A 6,607-nucleotide genomic window follows, 5' to 3' on the forward strand; every position below is an offset into this window, starting at 1 on the left:
CATTTGAACAATTGAAGGTAATAGATGCATGCCAACCTATGTTGTGTATTAACAGGGAGTTTTTCCTTGCCCCTGTCGCCAATGTGCTTGCTCCAGGGGTGGTTCAGGCCCTGGGCTCTGTAAAGCGCCTTGACACAATTTGATTGTTTTGCCGCTATATAAATAAAATTGAATTGAACTGAACTTCTGCAGTGTTTTTACAACATGTTCATCTAGGTCTGTATGGCATCCTCTCTTAAATTCTGTGGCAGTATATGCGTAGTATGCTGATTACAACACCACACAGTTAATGGGATGGCATCATTGCTCTGATATTTTGTGACTAGCTACAAGTTTGTCTGAAACTAGCTACCAAAGTTTTGGGGGACATAATTGACATGATGTACAAAGCTGCCTAATATCACTTCTCTTTGGTGCCTATTCTGGTTTGAAAGCTGTGGTTGTGAGTACTCTCCTGTTGTAGAGGGACTGGTTTAATTTCTAGTCTTAGAATCTACAATTTTTAATTAAAATTTTACAAATTACTAGATATGTAGTGTTTATTGTTTCAGGTATGCCCAGTAAATTTTGATACCTCTCATGGAGCTTTATGTATCGCAGAGCTGAAAGACTGTGGCATTCTGAAGGAACATTCTCTCCTAATTATCATTAATCAAAAATGCTATTTCGTCTGGCTAAATGACTTAAGTTATTTCTTTTCATCTTGCAAATAGTTCAGCATAAAGTTTCTACATAAACTGTCAAATAATTCAGACGAACATTTTTGGCTGGATTTCTCTCATTACACCAATAGTCGGACAATAAGAGACCTTAATACATCTTCAGTTTATTGCATTACACAAAAGCATTTCTTCACATATGTAATGCTATCACAGCACCAGAACTGTGTGTAATTATTGTCACCACTTTTTGAGAAATCAGGAAGTCAACACATAAACCATGAAATTATCAAATGTATAACACTCTGTGGTAAAAAAGTACATTTGAATAGAGGCATCTCCTAAAATAAATGTCTATGATATGTATGCAGTGGGTGGAGTGTGCTAGGAATGTGGATGTTGTGAATATCAGTGTGTGTGTGTCTGTGATAGTATGTGTGTGTGTGTGTGTGTGTGTGTGAGAGAGAGAGAGATAGAGAGAGAGAGAGTGTGTGTGTGTGTGTGTGTGTGTGTGTGTGTGTGTGAGAGAGAGAAAGAGAGAGACAGAGAGAGAGAGAGAGAGAGAGAGAGAGTGTGTGTCTTCTCTTAAGCCAGTCCCACCATGGAGGTACTGATGTCCCAAAGTTTCTTAGCTGCAGCATCATCACACGCCTGGAGTTCTGGCTGCTTTGGGGCACAGTCACTTTGGGCCACACATACACACGCACACGCACACACACACACGCACACACACACACACACACACACACACACACACACACACACACACACACACACACAGAGGAATTTAAGGTATGTTCCTCTGTAAATACGGTGTGTTGTATTAAAGATGTAGATCAGGTGTGGTGTTCTCTATCCTGCCACCACCAGGAGGCCCCAGGGCTGTGTGTTCCCCATTGCTCACTTCTCCTGACACACCAGATTACACTCATCACATAACTGCCACACCCTTGATAAGTATTGGCTTAGGTATGATCAGCTGATCAAAAGTGGCACTGATGTGTGTGTGTGTGTGCATACATGTGTGTTTAGTTGTCAGAGCTCATGTGCGACTAACAGTGTGTGTATCATAGCTTACCTGTAGTAGAGGCCGCTGGTGTTCTGTAGACTCTCATCCACGGCGCAGTAGATGGTGGTCTGTGCTCCCTCCGCACAAGACTTGATGAAGGGCCAGAGCAGCATCAGGGGGGTGTACATTAGCAGCTTCCACAGAGGCAGGGTCTCGCCCATGTGCCGGGTCAGCTCTGTGCGGATCACACCTGGGTGGAGGCTGTACACAGTCACACCTGTGCCTGTATGGGGCAGAGAAGGAGTTACTGAAGAACGCTCCATCTGAGTGAGTGAGTGAGTGTGTGTGTGTGTGTGTGTGTGTGTGTGAGAGAGAGAGAGAGAGAGAGACAGAGGGAATTGCTTGAGAGACCATCTGACAATGATCTGTGTGAGGAGTGTGAAAGAAAGAAGGAATTAATGAAAAAGACAATGAATTAATGAATGAATGAATGAATGAATTCATTCATTCATTAAATAGTATGGGTATGTCAGAGACAGTGATTGTTTGTGACCCACTCACCTGACAGTCTCCTGGCCAGCTCTCTGCTGAAGAGAATGTTGGCCAGCTTGCTCTGACAGTAGCTCTTTACGGGCTCGTAGTTTTTATCCAGGTGAATGTCATCAAAGTGAATTTTACCTGGGAAGGTGGATGAACATCCATTAAACTACTGAAGAGTTGAGTGATATTCTATAGAGGTGAGGTTTAAGGTTAAATATGTGTGTACCATCCCTATGGGCCAGGCTGGACACATTGCCCACACGGCTGGGGCTGGACTTCTTCAGCAGGTCCAGCAGACTGTTGGTCAGAAGGAAGTGGCCCAGGTGGTTCACCCTGAACTGCATCTCAAAGCCGTCCACGGTCTGCCATTTTGGACACATCATGATCCCTGGAAGCAAACAGGTTACTGAGGCCATTTGGAGCTAACATGTAGCCACAAGGGTGATGGCAGCCCAAGCATTTTTGAAGATATTCTGTCCTTATGTTGCCATTTAAATGGCACTAAATCCAACTTCAAATGGTTTACATTTGGGCATAAACATCATGTCTCGTTGTCCTTATGCTGTGGTATTTACAAAGGCAGTCTTGAGTCCCTAACTCAAGTCTAGTTTTACCTTTAACTATTTTGTTTGCATAGTTCAAATACAAATGCCCTGGAATGCCAGGGAAGCTGACCAATGATTGGTGCTTGTGCTTTTGGTATGGGAGCAAGGAGCACACCTGCATTGTTGATGAGGATGTCCAGACATTCCTCATTGGCCTCAACATCAGCAACTAGTGCACGCACAGACTGTAATGAGGCCAGGTCCAACTGCTTTACCACCACGTTCCCATTCCCGCTCCGCTTCCGCAGCTTGGTTCGCCCGGCCCATATCTCTACATGCCAGGATCACCCTCGCACCTGGTTTTGGACAAATAGAGAGAGGGAGGGATTGTGTTGATTTGAAAGGATTCATTCACTTAGAGATCACAAAGCTTAGTCATCATTAGACAACATAAGACATTAAACTGCTGAGTCATCATTATCCAGCGAAAATCTGATAGGCAGACATTTTTTATGTTACTGATACAAAATATTCTAAATTAATTATTTATCTACAAGCTGAGCCATTGTATAGGTGCGTTAATGTGTGAGAGTGCTCATTGATTCAAGAGGACAATGGTGAAAATGAACTGACCTCTCCTCGCTAAGTCCACAGCGGTCTCCTTCCCTATCCCAGTATTCGCTCCGGTGATCAGCACCGTCTTGCCATCCAGTCGGGCTTTACTGCGGCATACGCCACCAGCCATCCATCTGCGCAGCGCAAAAAGTCCAGCTCCTGCTTTACAAAAAGAAAATCGTATGTGCTCAGACAAGTAGTTTCTGTCTGGTTGGGGACAACTCACTAAAACAACCAGTTATGCAAGTAGGGATACGTTCAGAATGCATTGTGCGAGTTTGACATTTGTTCTGGGGATGGGGGGTGCTTTTGGTCTGAGGAGTCTAATCTAAGGAGCTTCAGCAGAGCAGAGGGCATGTTGATATTTACATATCTCTCCTCAAGAATGCACATGACTGGGATCAAGGTATACTGGCAACCACACCCCAAGAGTACATAATCACAACAACGAGATCGACACTGATAGTGAGGCCAAAACGTGCACAGTGTAATTTTGTCCAGTGCAAAAAGTAGCAACTAGTAGAACTTCTCCATGATTTCACTAACTTCAACTGACAGAACATTGTAAATGTCTCTGAAATGCAATAAACGTAAACTCTGAAAAAGGTCACACCTTGGGAAAATAACCCTCATTTTGGTAATATATCTGAGCCATCAAAGAGGGATAGCTCATGGTAGATCAAACAGTATTGAGCTTAAGATCTTATAAAGTCGGAGTTAGAGATTAAATTTGCTGAGTCATTGTCTGGTAGCTCTCACAGTGGTTACAGTAACATAACATCTGTAGAGGCTGCAAAACAGTTGAGGTAGAATTTACCAGCTATGATGAAAACAGTCAGTCCCGTTGGATGTTCACTCACAAACTGTTTCACCTGGGAAACGTAGTCTTCCATTGTGCCTGATAGTGTAGTCCAAACAAATGACAAGGAAACTGGATAAATACAGTATGTGGCTGACTGCTATTCTGCTTCTGGCTTACTTACACTCACTTTTACTATCAGATTCTTACCCTGAATTTGTGCTTTCGTCTAACTCAGAATGTATTCTCTTTCCTCACTACTGTTGAACTCTGACTTTCTTTCCCACTGCGGGTTAACAGATACAGATGGTATATGAGGTATGCTCTGACTGGAATGTGTTCTTCAAGCACACCTGTGTGAAACATGCTCACCTGGCCTGACGAATCACAGCCCTCCATTGGGCTACGGGCGGAGCTAACATGTTGAGTAATACGACTTTGCATCAAAGCTGTACCAACGCACAAGTCAAAAGAATTGTCCAAAAAGTTCAGAGAAGAGATCATTGCCTTGCACAAACAAGGAAAAGGATAAAAAAAGATAGCAAAAGCACTGAATGTCCCTAGAAATACAGTTGGAAGCATAGTTTGCAAGTTCAACGTTGAAGGAACAGTGGCTACACTACCTGGACGTGGCAGAAAGAGGAAGCTATCAGCGGCTGCCACCAGATTCCTGAGGAGGCAAGTGGTCAAAAACCCTTGAGTTACTGCAAAACACCTGCAGCAAGACTTGGTGGCAGCAGGCACTGTGGTTTCCGTTTGACAGTAAGGCGCAAACTAAACACTGAAGGGTTCCTTGCCCGGACTCCAAGACGCACACCACTACTGACCCAAAAGCACAAAAAAAGTCAGCTCCAATATGCTGAAAACCATATAAATAAGCCACCAAAGTTTGGAACTTTTCAGCCTAAGGATCAGCGGCATGTCTGGAGGAAGAATAATAAAGCATATGCTGAAAAGAACACCCTGCCTGTTAAGCATGGCGGTGGCTCAGTGATGCTCTGGGGCTGCTTTGCTGCCTCTGGCAGTGGAAACCTGCAGCGTTTGGAGGGCACGATGGATTCAGTCAAGTATCAGGAAATCTTAGGAAAAAACGGCATGCCGTCTGTGATGAAGCTGAAGCTCATTGGCGTCATTGGACCTTCCAGCAGGACAATGATCCCAAGCATACCTCAAAGTCCACCAAGGCTTGGTTTCAGAAGAAGAAATGGAAGATTCAGGAGTGGCCGTCACAGTCCCCTGACTTGAACCCCATCGAAAATCTCTGTTGGGATTTGAAGAAAGCGGTTGCAAAACGCACACCCAAGAATATTACTGAACTGGAGGCCATTGCCCATGAGGAATGGGCTAAGATTCCTCAGGAACGCTGTCAGAAGCTGGTGTCTGGCTATGCATCACGTTTGCAGCAGGTCATAACAGCAAAAGGGTGCTCTACTAAGTACTGAAGATGTTTGTCATGAAAGGGTTGGATCATTTTTAGACTGCAGTAGTCATTAAAAGTAGCATTCTGTGTTGAATTTGGATAAAAACCCTTGTAATATTAGTTTAATTGAATTACTTAAACAGTTCTTGTGTAATTTGTTTATTGCAAATAGCTGAGAAAATTTTTACATTTTGCCAATAAACCTGACCAATGAAAGCAAACGGTAAAAATCCAGTTCATACTACAATTTCCCCTTGGGGATCAATAAAGTACTCTGTCTATGCACACCTTGACAAACAAAGAAGGCACAGATTCACAGATTCTTGGTCTTCTTATTGTCAACACAGAGCTAAAAGCTTCAGGAGAAGCAGTCCTGAGAGCTGAAATTCGGGATGCTTGATATAGTTGCAATCAAAATTATTCAACGGGGTTGAATAATTTTGATTGCAACTATATCAAGCATCCCAAATTCGTATTACTCAACATGTTAGCTCCGCCCGTAGCCCAATGGAGGGCTGTGATTCGTCAGGCCAGGTGAGCATGTTTCACACAGGTGTGCTTGCAGAACACATTCCAGTCAGAGCATACCTCATATACCATCTGTATCTGTTAACCCGCAGTGGGAAAGAAAGTCAGAGTTCAACAGTAGTGAGGAAAGAGAATACATTCTGAGTTAGACGAAAGCACATATCAAGCATCCCGAATTCTGAATAATTTTGATTGCAACTATATCAAGCATCCCTAATTCGTATTACTCAACATGTTAGCTCCGCCCGTAGCCCAATGGAGGGCTGTGATTCGTCAGGCCAGGTGAGCATGTTTCACACAGGTGTGCTTGCAGAACACATTCCAGTCAGAGCATACCTCATATACCATCTGTATCTGTTAACCCGCAGTGGGAAAGAAAGTCAGAGTTCAACAGTAGTGAGGAAAGAGAATACATTCTGAGTTAGACGAAAGCACATATCAAGCATCCCGAATTCTGAATAATTTTGATTGCAACTATATCAAGCATCCCTA

At 43.5% G+C, this 6,607-nt stretch overlaps 1 pseudogene; it reads right to left on the reverse strand.

The window, feature by feature from the left end:
* Positions 1-1,191: 1,191 nt before the first annotated feature.
* Positions 1,192-5,052, reverse strand: LOC105908120 (annotated as a pseudogene).
* Between the last annotated feature and the right edge of the window lie 1,555 nt (positions 5,053-6,607).

This window comes from Clupea harengus, chromosome 6, assembly GCF_900700415.2.
Source record: "Clupea harengus chromosome 6, Ch_v2.0.2, whole genome shotgun sequence".
Lineage (NCBI taxonomy): Eukaryota > Metazoa > Chordata > Actinopteri > Clupeiformes > Clupeidae > Clupea > Clupea harengus.